The sequence below is a fragment of the Nicotiana sylvestris genome, chromosome 7 (genome assembly GCF_000393655.2).
Source record: "Nicotiana sylvestris chromosome 7, ASM39365v2, whole genome shotgun sequence".
Taxonomy (NCBI): Eukaryota; Viridiplantae; Streptophyta; class Magnoliopsida; order Solanales; family Solanaceae; genus Nicotiana; species Nicotiana sylvestris.
The window spans coordinates 95,997,414-96,015,510 of NC_091063.1; the positions used below are offsets into that span (position 1 = coordinate 95,997,414).

Sequence of the window (18,097 nt, forward strand, 5' to 3'; positions counted from 1 at the left end):
ATTTCTCAAAGATTAAAGAAAAGAAATTAAAAAACTAAACCATGAAGGGTCTCAAAAGCCTCGAGGCTGTAGAACAAAAATATTCTTAGTTTTTGCAGTAATTTTTTCTTGTTGTAGCATCAAATGAAATGGATAGCATGACCAACTAAATTTAACACCATAACTTTTAGAAGCAGTGGTTGTAAGAAATCGAATTTTGAAACTGTGGTTGTCAGATTATACCTTTTGGTAGTGCTATTAAAATATGTACAATATTAGCTAGGTCGGGTAAAACTAAAAAATGTGGGCCATTTTTTGTATAATATGAAGTCAGGTGTATTTTCTAGTAATTCTTTCAGCTAAAAATTACTCAATTTCAATAATATTTAATATATATATATATATATATATAAAGGGTTTTTTTGAGTATTGTAGCCTTTCCCCCATTTAATACGTATTCTATGTTCATTTGTGATTATGTGACTTGCCAGGGTGGTTGGTTTGGCTCCGGGGATGTTTCGGAATGAATCAGGACACTTAGTCCAAAGGTTGAAAGCTTAAGTTGAAAGAGTTTACGAATGTTGACTTATGGGTTAATGACTCCGGAATGGAGTTTGATAGCTCCGTATGGCGATTTTTGACTTAGGAGTATGTTCGTATATTGATTTGGAGGTCCGTATGTCGTTTTGATTTGAATTGGCGAAAGTTGGAAAGTTAAAAAGTTTGACCGAGAGTTTACTTTGTTATTACCGGGCTCGGATTTTGGTTCTGGAATTTGGAATCAGTCCGTTGTGTTATTTATGACTTGTGTGCAAAATTTGAGGTCAATCCGAGTTGATTTGGTGTGTTTTGGCATTAGTCTTAGAAGTTGGAAGTTTAATAGTTCATTAGGCTTGAATTGGGATGCGATTCACGTTTTCGATATTGTTTGATATGATTTTAGTCCTCGACTAAGTTCATATGATGTTTTAGGATGAGTTGGTATATTTGGATGGGGTCCCGGAGGCCTCGGGTGGGAATCAGATTGATTTCGGATTGAGTTTGGGATTAAGGAAAATCTGATATGCTTAGGACTGGTGTAACCTCACTTGCATGGGAATGGCCGCAGGTGCAGAGCCGTAGATGTGGATGGCAATGCGCAGATGCGGAGGTGTGCTTGGGACTGTTGGATCACCGATGCGAGAGGGAATCCGCAGAAGCTGAATTGAGCAAGAGGTGAGCTGACCAGGTGTTTCCGCAAAAGTGGACTATGGTTTGCAGATGCGTTTGGCACACGCAAGTACGATGCTGCAGGTGCGGTCTTCAGGACGTAAAAGCGTAGAGGCGTAGTGTAGACATGTAATTTTTGACCCTCCCCAAGATTTTACACATTTTAGTGTTAAATATTTAGTTTAGGTCTAATATATCACTATTTTGGCTATTTTTAAACTTCTTCGGTTTATTTTATTTCAAAAAAAAAAAACAAACTAAAAACTATAAAAAAAAATATATTTTTCTTATGTTAGATTATTGATATTTTGTTTAGTTAGTTTTATTTTATTTTATTTTATTTTATTTTACAAAGGATAAAAAGAAAAATTTCAAACATATTTTTTACTTGGTTTAGTATAATTTTAAGTTATAAGTATTTAATAAATATCGAGTAGTAGTTGAATTTCTCTAGTATAGTCACTTTTAATACTTCCTATTAATTTGAAGCAATTGAAATTTTGTTTTCTATTTGGATTTAGTAGTATCACATTTTAGTTTTGTTATTTTGAATCAAATGTAGAAAACCAAAAAAAAAAAAAAAAAAAAAGGCAAGGAAAAGAAAGGAGAAAACGTTAGGGGCAGAAGCAATTGCAAGAAAAGGATTCTGTTTTATTGCCCATTTCATATTTGCTGCATGTGGCCTATCTTTATGCACTTGCGAAAATATTCCCATAACAAACTAAAGGGGTCCACTTGCCCACACACATGGTCTCATTTTAATTTTACAATACACACAAATAGGAAGGGAGACGGGAAATCCGGCGAAAAAGAAATAAAACGATAAAAAGGGTTGAAAAAATCAGAAGGAAAAAGAAAGCGTTTCCTTCTTCCACTTCAAGCAAAACACAGCTTTTCTTCACCATCTTCATAGCTTTTCTTGACCATCTTCATAGCTTTTCTTCACATCTTCACAGCTTTTCTTCTTCTTTTCGTTTTTACCATGGGAGTTCACAGAAAACACTACAAAAGCTCCATTAAACACTCCAAACTTCACCCCAAAACCACCTTGTCCTCCTCCAAAAAATGTAGCTTGAAGTTACTGCAAAAACAACCCAAAACCACCATGAATGAGCCTTGAAACTCCATAAAACCCCAAAAAAGCTTCATTTTCTCAGCAAAATGGCCGCCCAAACAGCAATGAAAGCAGCCCTTTTTCTCCATTAAAACTCTACTGTTTCAGCCTTAAACCATCCCCCAAACCGAGATTAAAATCACCACCTAACAGCTGCTCAAATACCCCCAAAAACGACCTCAAAAAGCTCCAAAAATGAGCCGAAAATCCACTTTAAAACTAGCCATCATCTCCCATGAAAACTGACCTTAAACAGCCCTTTAAAACAATCCCAAAACCTGCTAAAATTATGCCATTCTCTTCAGCTCAGAATCACCATTAAAAGCTGCCGAACAACCTCCAAAATCAGCCAAAAACGTAGAAAAATAGTCCCATTTCGCACGAAAACAACGGCTCCCAAAGTCGAGTTCGAGATCGCCATCGAGGTCACAGTTCGATTCACTCGGGTTCGAGGTTCCTTGTCCAAGGAAGGCCAATCAGAAATTAAAGTTCCATTGTTCATTCAAGGTCCATTTTTACTCCTCTGCCCATTTCTATATGCTCAGTTGCCTTGTCTTTTGTTTTCTTTGCTAATTACTGTAGGCATGCTTATTTTAATGTAATGAACTGTTGTATTTGTTTAAAAAAAAAAAAACAAAAAACAAAAAAAAAATGAAAAATAAAACAAATGATGATAATAATAAGGACTGACTGAGTCCATTTTAACGTGTCTCTTGTTTTGAATTGTGAAGAAAGTTTGAGGTGGTCGGTTTGTGGTAAGCGGACAACACAAGATCCAAGGAAAAATGATAACTGACATCGAAGCTGTTACAAGTGCTCAAGAGACTCAGGGTCAGAGGGTTCGACAAGAGTCTACTGTGTTTGAGGAAAATAGAATACTCAAACAACAAAGGACCAAAATGTTTCAAGCATGGGCCAATGGCTAAGGACATCCTTGTCATGAGTCATAATTTGCTACCCAGCAAGAGCAGTACCACTCTCCTGAGTATCACTCGTACTTGTTTGATCTTCCTGCAAACATTGAGAAGCCTACCTGAAAGATGACACAGGAAGAAATGACCTCAAGAGTGAAAAGCTTAGAGCAACGGTTGAAAAACATGCAAGGGTTGGCAGGTCAGAAGAGTATTGCTTTCAACAATCTATGTATGTTCCCCGATGTCCACTTGCCGCCTGGTTTCAAGACTCCCAAATTTAAAAAGTATGATGGACATGGAGACCCCATAGCCCATCTGAAAAGGTATTGCAATCAACTAAGAGGTGCAGGAAGAAATGAAGAATTGCTAATAACTTATTTTGGGGAAAGCCTTACGTGAGTAGCATCCGAATAGTTTATGGATCAAGACACATCTCGCTGGTACCTCTGGGATGACATGGCACATGCCTTTGTCAAACAGTTCCAATACAACATTGACATTGCCCCAGACCGCAATTCCCTTTCAAACCTTAAGAATAAACCAAGTGAAAGTTTCAGGGAATATGCCATTAAATGGAGAGAGCAAGCAGCTAGAGTCAAGCCACCATGGATGACCACGAGCTAATCATTGTCTTCCTTCAGGCGCAAGAGCCAGATTACTTTCAAAACATGATGTCCACAGTTGGCAAATCTTTCTCGAAAGCAATTAAAATGGGAGAAATGGTAGAGAATGACCTTAAGATAGGCAAAATTATAAGTCAAGCTATTCTCAAAGCTGCAACTCAGCCTGTCCAAATTGAATCTGGTAATTTTAGTGAGACGAATGAGAAGGTTGAAGAAATCATGATGACATTAGGGTCGAGAAGAGGTCCCAGGAGGACGTCTCGAAGGTATGAATAGCCTCATCAGGTTTTCCATGACTCCCCTGAGCACTACTATCCACCTCAGAACACACAATACTCTGTTGCTCCACCTCAGTATGTTGTCCAACCACCAAAACACCCTAGAAGGCGAGCAACAACAGCTCAAAACCTCCAGCAACCTTCACAAAATTTTCAAGTGCCCTATTACCCACATCCAAGGTAGGGGTATAGAGGGGAACAAATGTTGAAAGATAATTTTATGCCAATAGGAGAGTCCTATGCAAGCTTATTTGAGAAGTTAAAGCATCATGACATGATTGCACCCATTCCTCCAAATCATATGGACCCACGTGCAAGAAGCTTTGACCCTTCTAAAAGGTGTGAATACCATTCCAATGCCCAGGGGTACAATGTTGAACGCTGTCAGGATTTGAAAAGAGAAATAGAAAGGATGATCCAGGAAAAACTGATTGTGATCCAAGATAGTGACACCCAGAATATCACGCAGAATCCTTTACCTACGCATGATTATGCACACTTTGCGGGGATGGTGCCTGGTGACATGGAGAATGAGAATCCACCCTGGCAGTGTTATATTTCGAAGGGGTTCCGAGTTTTCTTCATTTTTGGACTTTGCAAGCTCGGCTAGTGGCAAATTTTGAGAGAGGTTTCACTAGATTTCAAGAGGTAACCAAATTTTGATCATTTTCATTCATTAATATTGAATACCCATTGATTTTTCCGCCTAGATTATGTGTTATTGAGGTGAAATTTGGGGGATCTTGGACTAGGGATTGGAGATTAAGATTTGGGGGTTTGAGAGTTGATTTGTAGTCGGAATTGGATGATTTTGGTATAGTTGGACTCGTTATTGAATGGGTGTTCGGAATTTGTATTTGTCAGGTTCCGAGGCGTGAGCCCGGGGTTGACTTTTTTGGCTGACGTTTTGAATTTGGTTAAAGAACTTAGTTTTATCGTATGGATTCAATTCCTATAGCTTGTATTGATCGTATTAAATTGTTTGCGACTAGATTCGAGTCGTTCGGCGGCCGATTCGAGAGGCAAGGGTTTGTTGGAGCATTGAGTTGCGCACTTTAAGGGTTAGTAACACTTCTAAACTGGTATTGAGGGTATAAATCCCTGAAATACGTGTTATGTGATTGGTGTTGAGGTGACGCACATGCTAGGTGATGGGCGTGCACCGTGGTAATCAGGATGCACTCTACAGCATGCCATGTGGGCTTATATTAGCGCTTGGGCAGGATCTTCCCCTCCGGAGTCTGACATACCAATTGTGACGACCCGGCGGGTTGTCTTAAGAACTTATGCCCCGATCCTCTATTAACTGCTTTCCCCGAGTTTATTTATGCTATTTTGATTTGCCGGGATGTTCGATTTTGAGTTTCGGAGAGTTTTGGGACACTTAGTCCCTAAATGAGAGTTTAAGTGTTAGAAGGTTGACCGTAGTAAGAACAATGCGAAGACGGCCTCGAAATGGAAATTTGATGGTTCTGTTAGCTCCGTTGGGTGATTTTGGGCTTAGAGGCGTGTTCGGATTGTGTTTTGGAGGTCCGTAGCTAATTTAGGCTTGAAATGCCGAAAGTTGAATTTTTGAAGTTTCTGGTTCGATAGTGAAATTTTGATCCAAGGGTTGGAATGGAATTTCGGAAGTTGGAGTAGCTCCGTAGTGTTTAATGTGATGTGTGTACAAAATTTCAGGTCATTCGGACGATGTTTGATAGACCTTTTGATCGAAAGCATACTTTTAGAGTTTTTGGAATTCTTAGGCTTGAATCCGATGAAAAATAGGTGTTTTGATGTTGTTTTGAGCATTCCAAAGGTCGGAATAAGTTTGAATAAAGTTATGGAATATGTTGGTAGGTTTGGTTGAGGTCTGGGGTCCTCGGGTGAGTTTCGGGTGGCAATTCGGACCATTTCATGATGTTTGAAGTTGTAGAAAACTGCTGTGTGTGTTGCAGACCAGTTGTTCTTCGTGTTCGTGAGTGGACCCTCGCATTCGCGAAGGGCTAGGATGTGGAGCTGAAGGTTTGGCCTTCGCATTCGCGAGGGAGGTCCCACATTCGCGAAGGGCTGGGGTCTTAGAACTACGAGTTCGCGAGAAGGGAGTCACATTCGTGATGGGCTGGGAAGCTGAGCCTTCGTGTTCGGGAATAAGGGGACGCATTCACGAAGAAGGAAAAGTGGTCAACGTCAATTTGTGCTTCGCGAACATGAGGCTTCGACCTCATTCGCGAAGAAGGATTTAAATGCCTGTGCAGAATGATTTAAAAGGCTTGTTCCGAGATTTTGAAGCTTTTTGAAGGGGATTGAAGAGGGATTCAAGAGGAATCACTTGGAGGTAATATTTTTGACTTCATAACTCGTTTATATGTGATTAAAGACCTAATTGGTGGTGAGAAATTTGGGAAAAATGGGTAATTAGGGCTTGAGATTAAGAGACCTTAACATGGGTATTTGAGGGGTCAATTGAACTTTGATTTCAGTATTCTTGTTATGTATAAACTCATGAGGGTACGAGGTTTCTAAAAATGTAAATTTTACCTGATTCCGAGACGTGGGCTCGAGGGGCGTTTTGGTTATTTTACCTAATTTCACATATTAGCTTAGAATTTCTTTGTAGAATCAGTTACTTGAACTGTTATTTACGTTATGCAATTGAATTGAATAGATTTGGGCCATTTGGAGCCGAGTAATCGTGGCAAGAGCGTGGTTTCAGGTTGATTTTGAGCCGGTTCGAGGTAAGTGGCTTGTCTAACCTTGTGTGTGGGACCTTCCCCTTAGGATTGGTATATTTGGTAATTGAAATGCCTTATACGTGAGGTGACGAGTGCGTACTTATGCTAATTGTTGGAAATCTGGTTTTCATTAAGTAATTACTAGTATGTTCCCTTTCCTGTTTTTATTACTTGCGCTATTAAGCCTGTTGTCAGTTTAGGAAAGCATGTTTAAGTGACTTAATTGCTTTACTTGCTCAAACTGCCTTACCTGAATTATATGCAGCATGCTAGGCTAGAATTACTTGTTCGCCTTAATATGAAATTGCCATTTCTGAATATTTTTCTGTTGTTGCTGTGTATTTACATTGGGACTATGGATGTGGGATTCCGGTAGCTCCCCCCACCTTGCCTGTTTATTTTGTGACTACGAATGTGGGATTCCGGTAGATCCCCCTGCACAGTTATATGGAACTACGGGAAATGCACCCGGTAGATTCCTCCAGTACTGGGTATTTACATTTGGGACTACGAAACGAGATTCCGGTATATCCCCGCGTACTATGAGTTGGACTACGGGATGGGATCCCGGGAGATCCATTGGATATGTACATATGGGACCATAGGACGGTATCCTGGGAGATCCCTGGTTGTTATTTTGGTGCTAAGTCACATTTCTTTTCGTGTTTTGCCTTGTCTCTGTAATAGTTGTTGTTGCCCTTTTTATATCCTGTGTTACTTTTACCGCTGTATTTATTTATACTGTTCTGTTCTACAATGTCAAACTTTATATTTTATTTAACCTCAGTAGGGCCCTGACCTTCCTCTTCACTACCCGACCGAGGCTAGGCTTGACACTTACTGCGTACCGCTGTGGTGTACTCATGCCCCTTCTGTGCATGTTTTTCTTATGCAGATCCATGTACTTCGACTCAGTCCTATCACCCTTGAGGCGAGGTGACTGCTCCAGCGACTTTGAGGTATATCTGCCGTGTCCGCAGACCGAGGAGTCCCTTTCTATTCTAGCTTTTAAACATTTTCCCTTTTGTATTTGTTTTCCTTGTTAGATATTCTGGAGTTAGAGTACTGTGTAGTGATCCTTAGCTTGTGATTCATGGGTTTCCGGGTCTTGGAAGTATGTATTGGTGTGAGAGTTAAATATTGTGTATGCCGAGCGGCACTTTTAAACACTGTTTTATCACTCTTCATTCTATTTTAATTTGTTTTTATTCCGCACTTTGGGTTATCTTCCGCAATTTAGGCTTACCTAGTCGTAGAGTACTAGGTGCCGTCATGATGGTTCACAGAGGACGAATCGGGGTCGTGACAAGTTGGTATCAGAGCTCTAGGTTCATAGGAGTCATAGATCACAAGCCGATTTATTAGAGTCTCGCTAATCGGTACAAAGAAGTCTGCACTTATCTACGAGAGGCTATGTAACTGTTAGGAAAATTCCACTTTATTTGATTTCCTTGTCGTGCGATATTTCGACATCACAATTCTAAACTTTTGTTTTCTATTCTCTCACAGATGGTGAGGACACGTGCTACCCGAGATGATCAAGCACCCGCACCCCCTACTGCAGCCGTCAGAGGTCGGGGCCAGGGTAGAGGCCGAGGACACGCACGTGGTGCAGCCAGAGCACCTGCATGAGCTGCCGCCGAGGTACCACTAGTAGTTCCAGCTGGAGTCTAGGCACCTGACACGCCTACTGCTACTACTACTCTAGCTCTTCAAGAGACTCTAGCACAGTTCATGAGCATGTACACCACTCTGGCTCAGGCATGGTTGTTTCCCCTTGCTGCAGCTACATCTCAAGCCGGGGGAGGAGCGCAAACTCCCGCCGCCCGCACTCTTGAGTAGCGAGTGCATGTTGAGAAGGTCCTTGAGATTATTCCTGTACTGCCTGCAGTGCCAGTTCAGCCCGAGTGCAGGGCAGCGGCTTCTGAGGAGCAGCAGTTGAGGCTTGAGAAGTTCAAAAGGTACAAGCCTCATGTATTCAGCGGTCTAGCATCGGAGGATGCTTTGGGATTTCTAGATGAGATTTACCGCATTCTCCGTACCATGGGTATATCAGGATCGAGCGAGGTTTCCTTCACTACCTTCCAGCTTCGAGGAGCCACCTATGAGTGGTGGAGCACCTATGAGTTAGACAGTCCGGATGAGGCTGCTTCACTGAATTGGACTTAGTTTTTAGATCTGTTCCTGAGAGAGTATGTTCCTCAAAGACTTAGGGACGCATGGCGTGTAGAGTTTGAGCATTTGCACTAGGGTGCTATGACTGTCTCAGAGTATGCAGTCAGTTACACTAGTTTGGCTAGGCATGCACCAACCTTAGTTTCTACTGTTCGCGAGAGGGTTCGCCGGTTTATTAAGGACCTTATTCCCAGCATCAAGTCTAGCATGGCTCATGAATTAGATATGGTCATTTCTTATCAGCAGGTGGTGAGCATTGCTAGGAGGATTGAGGGTATGCATGCGAGGGAGAGATAGGAGAGGGAGGCCAAGAGGTCTCGACAGTCAGGCCATTTCTTTGGTGCCCGTGCCCCAGCTGCAGGTCGTCATGGTAGGGGTTATATGAGTTGCCCTGTTCATTCAGCTCTTCCAGTAGCAATGGTATTCCAGCTCCTCCTAGACCTCAGGAGCCTTATTATGTACCATCGGTATCTAGCGCGCCTCCTACGCGGGGTGCTTTCAGGGGTCAGTCCAGCAGACCTGGCCCGAGCCAATCATAGCCACCACATCCTCCTAGAGCTTGTTTTGAGTGTAGTAACACACGCCATATGGTGAGGGATTGCCCCAGACTTGGGAGGGGTGCACCTCCACAAACTTCTCAGCCATAGAGTTCTTAGGCTATGGTTACAACTCCGGTTGCTACCCCACCTGCTCAGCCAGCTAGAGGTGGAGGTCGGGGAGGTAGAAATTGCCCTAGAGGGGGGGGGAGGCCAGGCCAGATACTATGCCCTTCCTGTCCGTACCGAGGCTGTTACCTACGATTCTGTCATCACATGTATTATATTGGTTTGTCACAGAGATGCATCAGTTCTATTCGATCCAGGCTCCACTTATTCTTATGTGTCTTCTTATTTTGCTCCTAATTTGGGTGTATCTCGAGATTCTTTGAGTTCCCCTATTTATGTTTCTACTCCTATGGGAGATTCTCTTATTGTGGACCGCGTTTATCGGTCGTGTTTGGTTGCTCTTAGTGGTTTTGATACCAGAGCCGATTTATTGTTGCTCAGCATGGTAGATTTTGACATTATCTTGGGCATGGACTGGTTGTCGCCCCATTATGCTATTCTGGATTGTCACGCAACAACCGTGATGCTGGCTATGCCAGGTATACCGCGTGTTGAGTGGCGGGGTACTTTAGATCACACTCCCAGTAAAGTTATTTCTTTTCTTAAAGCTCAGTGTATGGTTGAGAAGGGGTGTGACACGTATTTAGCTTATGTGAGAGATATCAATATTGATACACCTTTAGTTGATTCAGTCCTAGTAGTACGGGATTTTCCCGATGTGTTTCCAGTTGATCTTCCAGGCATGCCGCCTGATAGAGATATTGATTTTGGCATTGATCTATTGCTGGGAACTCAGCCCATTTCTATTCTTCCGTATCGTATGGCTCCTCCCGAGCTGAAGGAGTTGAAGGATAAGTTACAGGAATTGCTTGATAAGGGTTTTATTCGGCCCAGTGTATCACCTTGGGGTGCTCCTGTCTTGTTTGTGAAGAAAAAGGATGGTATGTGTATTGATTATCGCCAGTTGAACAAGGTTTGAGTGAAGAACCGTTATCCTTTGCCTCGTATTGATGATCTGTTTGACCAGCTTCATGGCGCACGAATGTTTTCTAAGATTGATTTGCGCTCAGGTTACCATCAGTTGAAGATTCGGGAGCTAGATATCCCGAAGACTGCTTTCAGGACTCGGTATAGTCATTACGAGTTCCTTGTTATGTCATTTTGGCTGACTAATGCCCCAGTAGCCTTTATGCATTTGATGTACATCGTGTTCCGACCGTATCTTGACTCGTTTGTCATTATCTTAATTGATGATATTCTAGTGTATTCCTAGAGTCGGGAAGATCATGAGCAGCACCTGAGGACTGTGCTTCAGACTTTGAGAGAGAAGAAGTTATATGCTAAGTTCTCGAAATGTTAGTTTTGGTTGGATTCAGTGGCATTCTTAGGCCACGCGGTATCGAGTGAGCGTATTTAGGTGGATCCGAAGAAGATAGAGGTTGTGCAAGGTTGGCCCAAACCATCATCAGCTACCGAGATCCACAGTTTCCTTGGCTTGGTGGGTTACTACCATCATTTTGTGGAGGGGTTTTCATCGATTGCAGCCCCTATGACCAGGTTGACCTAGAAAAGTGCTCCATTTCAGTGGACGGAGGAGTGTGAGGCGAGCTTTTAGAAGCTCAAGACATCTTTGACTACAACGCCAGTTTTGATATTGCCTACAAGTTCGAGGTCTTATATGGTCTATTGTGATGCCTCGAGGATTGGCCTCGGAGCCGTGTTGATGTAGGACGGTAGGGTAATTGCCTACACGTCCAGACAGTTGAAGATACATGAGAAGAACTACCTTGTTCACGACCTTGAGTTAGCTGTCATTGTTCACGCCCTGAAGATTTGGAGCCATAATTTATACCGGGTTCCATGTGAGATTTATACTGACCACGGAGCTTGCAGCACCTGTTCAAGCAAAGGGATCTAAATTTGCGCCAGAGGAGGTGGTTAGAGTTACTGAAGGACTATGATATCACCATTTTGTATCACCTGGGCAAGGCCAATGTGGTGACCGATGCTTTGAGTCACCGGGTAGAGAGTTTGGGGAGTTTGGCTTATTTACTAGCATCAGAGAGGCCTATGACGATGGATGTTCAGGCCTTAACCAGCCAGTTTGTGAGATTGGATCTTTCAGAGCCCAGTCGGGTTCTAGATTGTGTGGTTTCTCAGTCTTCCTTATTTGATCGTATCAGGGAGCGTCAGTATGATGACAGCATGGTGATGCCAGAGATGTGATTATTGGTGATGTTGGGGTATTAAGGATGCATGATCGGATTTGTGTACCCAATGTCGATGGGCTTCGAGTGTTGATTCTAGAGGAGGCCCATAGTTTGCAGTATTCCATCCATCCGGGTGCCTGTGAAGATGTATTAGGATTTGAGGCAGCACTATTGGTCGAGGCGGATGAAGAAGGATATAGTTGGATTTGTATCTCGGTGCCTCAACTATCAGTAGGTGAAGTATGAGCACTAGAGACCGGGTGGGTTGCTTCAGCAGATAGACATTTCGGAGTGGAAGTGGGAGCGGATCACCATGGACTTTGTAGTTGGGCTCCCACGGACTTTGAGGAAGCTCGATGCTATTTGGGTGATTGTGGATCGGCTGACCAAGTCCGCTCATTTCATTCCTGTGTGTACTACTTATTCTTCAGAGCGGTTGAAGGAGATTTATATCAGGGAGATTGTTCGTATGCATGGTATTCTAGTGTCCATCATTTAGGATAGAGGTACACAGTTCACATCACGGTTCTAGAGGGTCGTTCAGCATGAGTTGGGTACTCGGGTGGAGTTGAGTGCAACATTTCACCCTCAGACGGACGGACAGTCTGAGCATACTATTTAGATTCTTGAAGATATGCTCCATGCGTGTGTGATTGAGTTTGGAGGGTCTTGGGATCAGTTCTTGCCATTGGCGGAGTTTGCTTACAACAATAGCTATCAGTCCAACATTCAAATGGCACCGTATGAGGCTTTATATGGTAGACGATGTAGATCCCCGGTGGGTTGGTTTGAGCCGGGTGAGGCCAGATTATTGTGCACAGACTTGGTTCAGGATGCTTTGGAGAAGGTCAAGGTGATTCAGGATAGACTCCGTATAGCCCAGTCCAGACAGAAGAGTTACGCGGATAAGAAGGTTCGTGATGTTTCTTATATGGTTGCAGAGCAGGTTCTGCTTCGAGTTTCGCCTATGAAGGGTGTTATGAGATTTGGGAAGAAAGGGAAGTTGAGTCCGAGGTTTATTTGCCCCTTTGAGATATTGAGGCGTGTTGGGGAGGTTGCTTATGAGCTTGCATTACCTCCCAGCTTGGCAGGAGTTTTTCCGGTATTTCATGTTTCGATACTCCGGAGGTATCATGGTGACCCGTCACACGTGTTGGATTTTAGTTTAGTCTAATTGGACAAGGATCTATCTTATGTTGAGGAGCCAGTGACAATATTGGACAGGCATGTTAGAAAGCTGAGGTCAATGAACATTGCATCGGTAAAGGTTCAATGGCGAGGTCAGCCGGTCGAGGAGGCGACCTGGGAGACCGAGCAGGATATACGCAGCCATTACCGTCACCTTTTCACTACTTCAGGTATGTCTCTATGCTCGTTCGAGGACGAACGAATGTTTAAGTGTAGGAGGATGTGACGACCCGGCCGGTCATCTTAAGAATTTACGCCCCGATCCTCTATTAACTTCTTTCCTAGAGTTTATTTCTGCTATTTTGATATGCCAGGATGTTCGGTTTTGAGTTTCGGAGATTTTTTGGGACACTTAGTCCCTAAATGAGAGCTTAAGTGTTGGAAGGTTGACTATAGTCGGAACAGTATGAAGACGGCCTCGGAATGGAAATCCAATGGTTCCGTTAGCTCCGTTGGGTGATTTCGGGCTTAGGGGCGTGTTCGGATTGTGTTTTGGAGGTCCGTAGCTAATTTAGGCTTGAAATGCCGAAAGTTGAATTTTGGAAGTTTCCGGTTCAATAGTGAGATTTTGATCCGAGGGTCGGAATGGAATTCCGTAAGTTGGAGTAGCTCCGTAGTGTTTAATGTGACGTGTGTACAAAATTTTAGGTCATTTGGACGAGGTTTGATACACTTTTTGATCGAAAGCGTATTTTTAGAGTTTTGGAATTCTTAGGCTTGAATTCGATAAAAAATAGGTGTTTTGATGTTGTTTTGAGCGTTCCAATGGTTGGAACAAGTTTGAATGAAGTTATGGAATATGTTGGTAGGTTTGGTTAAGGTCCCGGGGGGCCTCAAGTGAGTTTTGAGTGGTCAATCAGACAATTTCATGATGTTTGAAGTTGCAGAAAACTGTTGTGTGTGTTGTAGACTAGTTGTTCTTCGCGTTCGTGAGTGGACCCTAACGTTCGCGAAGGGTTAGGATGTGCGGCTGAAGGTTTGGCCTTCGCGTTTGCGAGGGAGGTCCCGCATTCGCGAAGGGATGGGGTCTTTGAACTACGCGTTCACGAGAAGGGAGTCACGTTCGCGATGGGCTGGGAAGCTGAGCCTTCGCGTTCGCGAAGAAAGAAAAGTGGTCAACGTCAATTTGTGCTTCGCGAACGTGAGGCTTTGACTGCGTTCACCAAGAAGTATTTAAATGCCTGGGCAGAATGATTTAAAAGGCCTATTCCGCGATTTTGAGCCTAAGTTCCTTCATTTTTGGGCGATTTTGAAGTTTTTTGAAGGGGATTGAAGAGGGATTCAAGGGGAATCACTTGGAGGTAATATTTTTGACTTCATAACTCGTTTATATGTGATTAAAAACTTAATTGGTGGTGAGAAATTTGGGAAAAATGGGTAATTAGGGCTTGAGATTAAGAGACCTTAACATGGGTATTTGAGGGGTCAATTGAACTTTGATTTCAGTGATCTTGTTATGTATAGACTCGTGAGGGTACGAGGTTTCTGAAAATGTAAATTTTACCTGATTCCGAGACGTGGGCCCGAGGGGCGTTTTGGTCATTTTACCTAATTTCGCATATTAGCTTAGAATTTCTTTGTAGAATCAGTTACTTGAACTGTTATTTACGTTATGCAATTGAATTGAATAGATTTGGGCCATTTGGAGCCGAGTAATCGTGGCAAAAGCGTGGTTTCAGGTTGATTTTGAGCCGGTTCGAGGTAAGTGGTTTGTCTAACCTTGTGTGTGGGACCTTCCCCTTAGGATTGGTATATTTGGTAATTGAAATGCCTTATACGTGAGGTGACGAGTGCGTACTTATGCTAATTGTTGGAAATCTGGTTTTCATTAAGTAATTACTAGTATGTTCCCTTTCCTGTTTTTATTACTTGCGCTATTAAGCCTGTTGTCAGTTTAGGAAAGCATGTTTAAGTGACTTAATTGCTTTACTTGCTCAAACTGCCTTACCTGAATTATATGCAGCATGCTAGGCTAGAATTACTTGTTCGCCTTAATATGAAATTGCCATTTCTGAATATTTTTCTGTTGTTGCTGTGTATTTACATTGGAACTATGGATGTGGGATTCCGGTAGCTCCCCCCACCTTACCTGTTTATTTTGTGACTACGAATGTGGGATTCCGGTAGATCCCCCTGCACAGTTATATGGAACTACGGGAAATGCATCCGGTAGATTCCTCCAGTACTAGGTATTTACATTTGGGACTACGAAACGAGATTCCGGTATATCCCCGCGTACTATGAGTTGGACTACGGGATGGGATCCCGAGAGATCCATTGGATATGTGCATATGGGACTACAGGACGGTATCCTGGGAGATCCCCGGTTGTTATTTGGGTGCTAAGTCGCATTTCTTTCCCTGTTTTGCCTTGTCTCTATAATAGTTGTTGTTGCCTTTTTTATATCATGTGTTACTTTTATCGCTGTATTTATTTATACCGTTCTGTTCTACACTGTCAAACTTTATATTTTATTTAACCTCAGTAGGGCCCTGACCTTCCTCGTCACTACCCGACCGAGGTTAGGCTTGGCACTTATTGAGTACCACTGTGGTGTACTCATGCCCCTTCTACGCATCTTTTTCATGTGCAGATCCAGGTATTGCGACTCAGTCCTATCATCCTTGAGGCGAGGTGACTGCTCCAACGACTTCGAGGTATATCTGTCGCGTCCGCAGACCGAGGAGTCCCTTTCTATTCTAGATTTTAAACATTTTCCCTTCTGTATTTCTTTTCCTTGTTAGATATTCTGGAGTTAGAGTACTGTGTAGTGATCCTTAGCTTGTGATTCATGGGTTTTCCGGGTCTTGGAAGTATGTATTGGTTTGAGAGTTAAATATTGTGTATGCCGAGCGGCACTTTTAAACACTGTTTTATCACTCTTCATTCTATTTTAATTTATTTTTATTCCGCACTTTGGGTTATCTTCCGAAATTTAGGCTTACCTAGTCGTAGAGGACTAGGTGCCGTCACGATGGTTCACGGAAGGCGAACCGGGGTCGTGACACCAGTAGTGAGCGCATGTAGCATATAGTGCTGAGTGATTGAGTATGCTAAGTGATTGAGTACTCTGAGAGTCTAAGTACATGGGTTTATAATTGTGATACATTACATTTGACATGCATATTTGACATGTCAGTATAGGGATGTGACATTCCTTATGCTAGCTTAACTTGGCATATTTATCAATGTTGAGCTTAAATTGTTGAACACCTAAATTCATGTACTGTGTACAAGCTAAATGTGGAAGTCCTCTGCACTATTACTATCATTATCTTGTTGTATATGTGTTGTCATTATTTTATTTGGATTACATCATTCTGAGCTCGTCACTACTTTTAGCCTACGGTTAGTGCTGTTACTTATTGAGTACATTGGGTCGGTTGTACTCATACTATACTTTGCACTTCGTGTGCAGATCCAAATATATCTGGACATGGCGGTTGCTAGATTTGGTGCACTATCTGCTCGGAGACTATTGAGGTAGTTGATATGATGCCCGCAAACCTCGACTCTCCTTCCTTTCTGTTTTATTATGTACTGTTCTTTTCAGGTTGTATTAGAGATTTAGACTATGTTGACCCTTAGTAGCTCATGTTCTCGGTTATGCTAGGATTTTGGGATTCGTTGTCGTTGAGTTTCAGTTGTTTTTATCATTTATTTATGAGATTTTTTTCTACTTTTGAACTTATTAAATATTATGTTTTTAATTCAAATACGTAGTTATTATGTGATTGTCGGAATGCCTAGTAATGTGATAGGCACCATCACGGCAATTTGGGATTTGGGTCGTGACACTAAAGTTCCTGGTGAAAGGTCTCATCAAGGTTCAAATGTCGCGACTGCACCATCAACACCACCAACACAGCCACCACCAACACTATCATGACCCAAAACCTGTAATAGGTCGCGATATCGCCTAATGCCGCCGTTAGGCAAGCCTAGAAGTGAACCTCCAATTTAATTATCCCCTTTTAACTTTAAAAAAAATAGAAGTTTCATTTTAGTCACCAAAATAAGTAAGATCTCATGCAACCATACATACTCCTTTCTCAAAAAATATCAAGCGTGAGAAATACATAAACTATAATGATAGTAGTAATAATCGCAACAGTGCATAAGCGCTAGAAGCCCCAAAACACGGTGCCACAAGTGCAAGAGAAATCTAGGGAATATACAAAACTAATACAACTACTATCTCAAGTATAATAGACAGAAATAGTATGCAAGGTAGAGGGAGACTCCGGTGCTGCAGATCGAAGCAAGGCAAGCAACTCACCACTAAGTCTCCGTAGAAGTACGGCTATGCACCCGTATGACCACTGGTATTACCTATCTCAGTACATGCACATTCAGTGTAGAAGTGTAGCGTGAATACGTAAAATAACGCGTACCCATTAAGTATCTAGTCTAACATCGAAGAAGTAGTGACGAGGGGTCAATTAGATACTTAGTAATTGTCAAACAGTAATAAAAACACATAAAGTAGACATGGAGGATGTACAACAAGTAGCAACAAAACATATAAATTTTTTTATAGTAAATCCCCCATATGAATCTATATCAAATCACTAAATATGTCCTAATCAGCTTTGAAGGCGCAAACTCAACTATTACCAAACCAAATCTAGTCTCAAGTATTACGCATGAATCTACCAAGACAAACGGTCTAATCTTATATGAATAGTGATACTCAGTACTACTGAGGTAAACAACCCGATCCCATGAGAATAGTGTTACCATACTGCCGAAGCAAATGGCCAGATCCCATAACAATAATCTAATATACTGCCGAGGCGAACGGCCCAATCCCATAGGAATGGTGATACTCAGTACTCCCGAGGAGAAAGCCCGATCCTATAAGAATAGTGTTACTATATTACCAAGGCGAACAGTTCGATCCCATAAGAGTAGAGAAATTTACCTCGCTCACGGAAGTACATGCGAGTCGAGAAGACACGGATCCATAGTTCATCAAATATTTCCCAATTTTTACAAAGTAAGAGGCTAAATCAGTATCTTTATTCTAATCCTCAATCTCAATCATAATCAAGGAAATAAATACACAGGATAGATACAAATAGC

General features: G+C 42.3%; 1 long non-coding RNA gene across 3 annotated transcripts; it reads left to right on the forward strand.

The window, feature by feature from the left end:
• Positions 1-1,934: 1,934 nt before the first annotated feature.
• On the forward strand, positions 1,935-16,691 carry LOC138872655 (uncharacterized). Of its 3 annotated transcripts, XR_011401137.1 has the most exons (6): positions 1,935-2,809; positions 6,768-6,837; positions 7,730-7,793; positions 8,344-8,478; positions 15,606-15,669; positions 16,431-16,691. It is a non-coding gene; the product is annotated as an uncharacterized lncRNA (long non-coding RNA). The 3 variants fall into 3 exon arrangements; XR_011401135.1 differs by lacking the exon at positions 16,431-16,691 and having other exon boundaries at positions 15,606-15,878; XR_011401136.1 differs by lacking the exons at positions 8,344-8,478; positions 16,431-16,691 and having other exon boundaries at positions 15,606-15,878.
• The last annotated feature ends 1,406 nt before the right edge of the window (positions 16,692-18,097 follow it).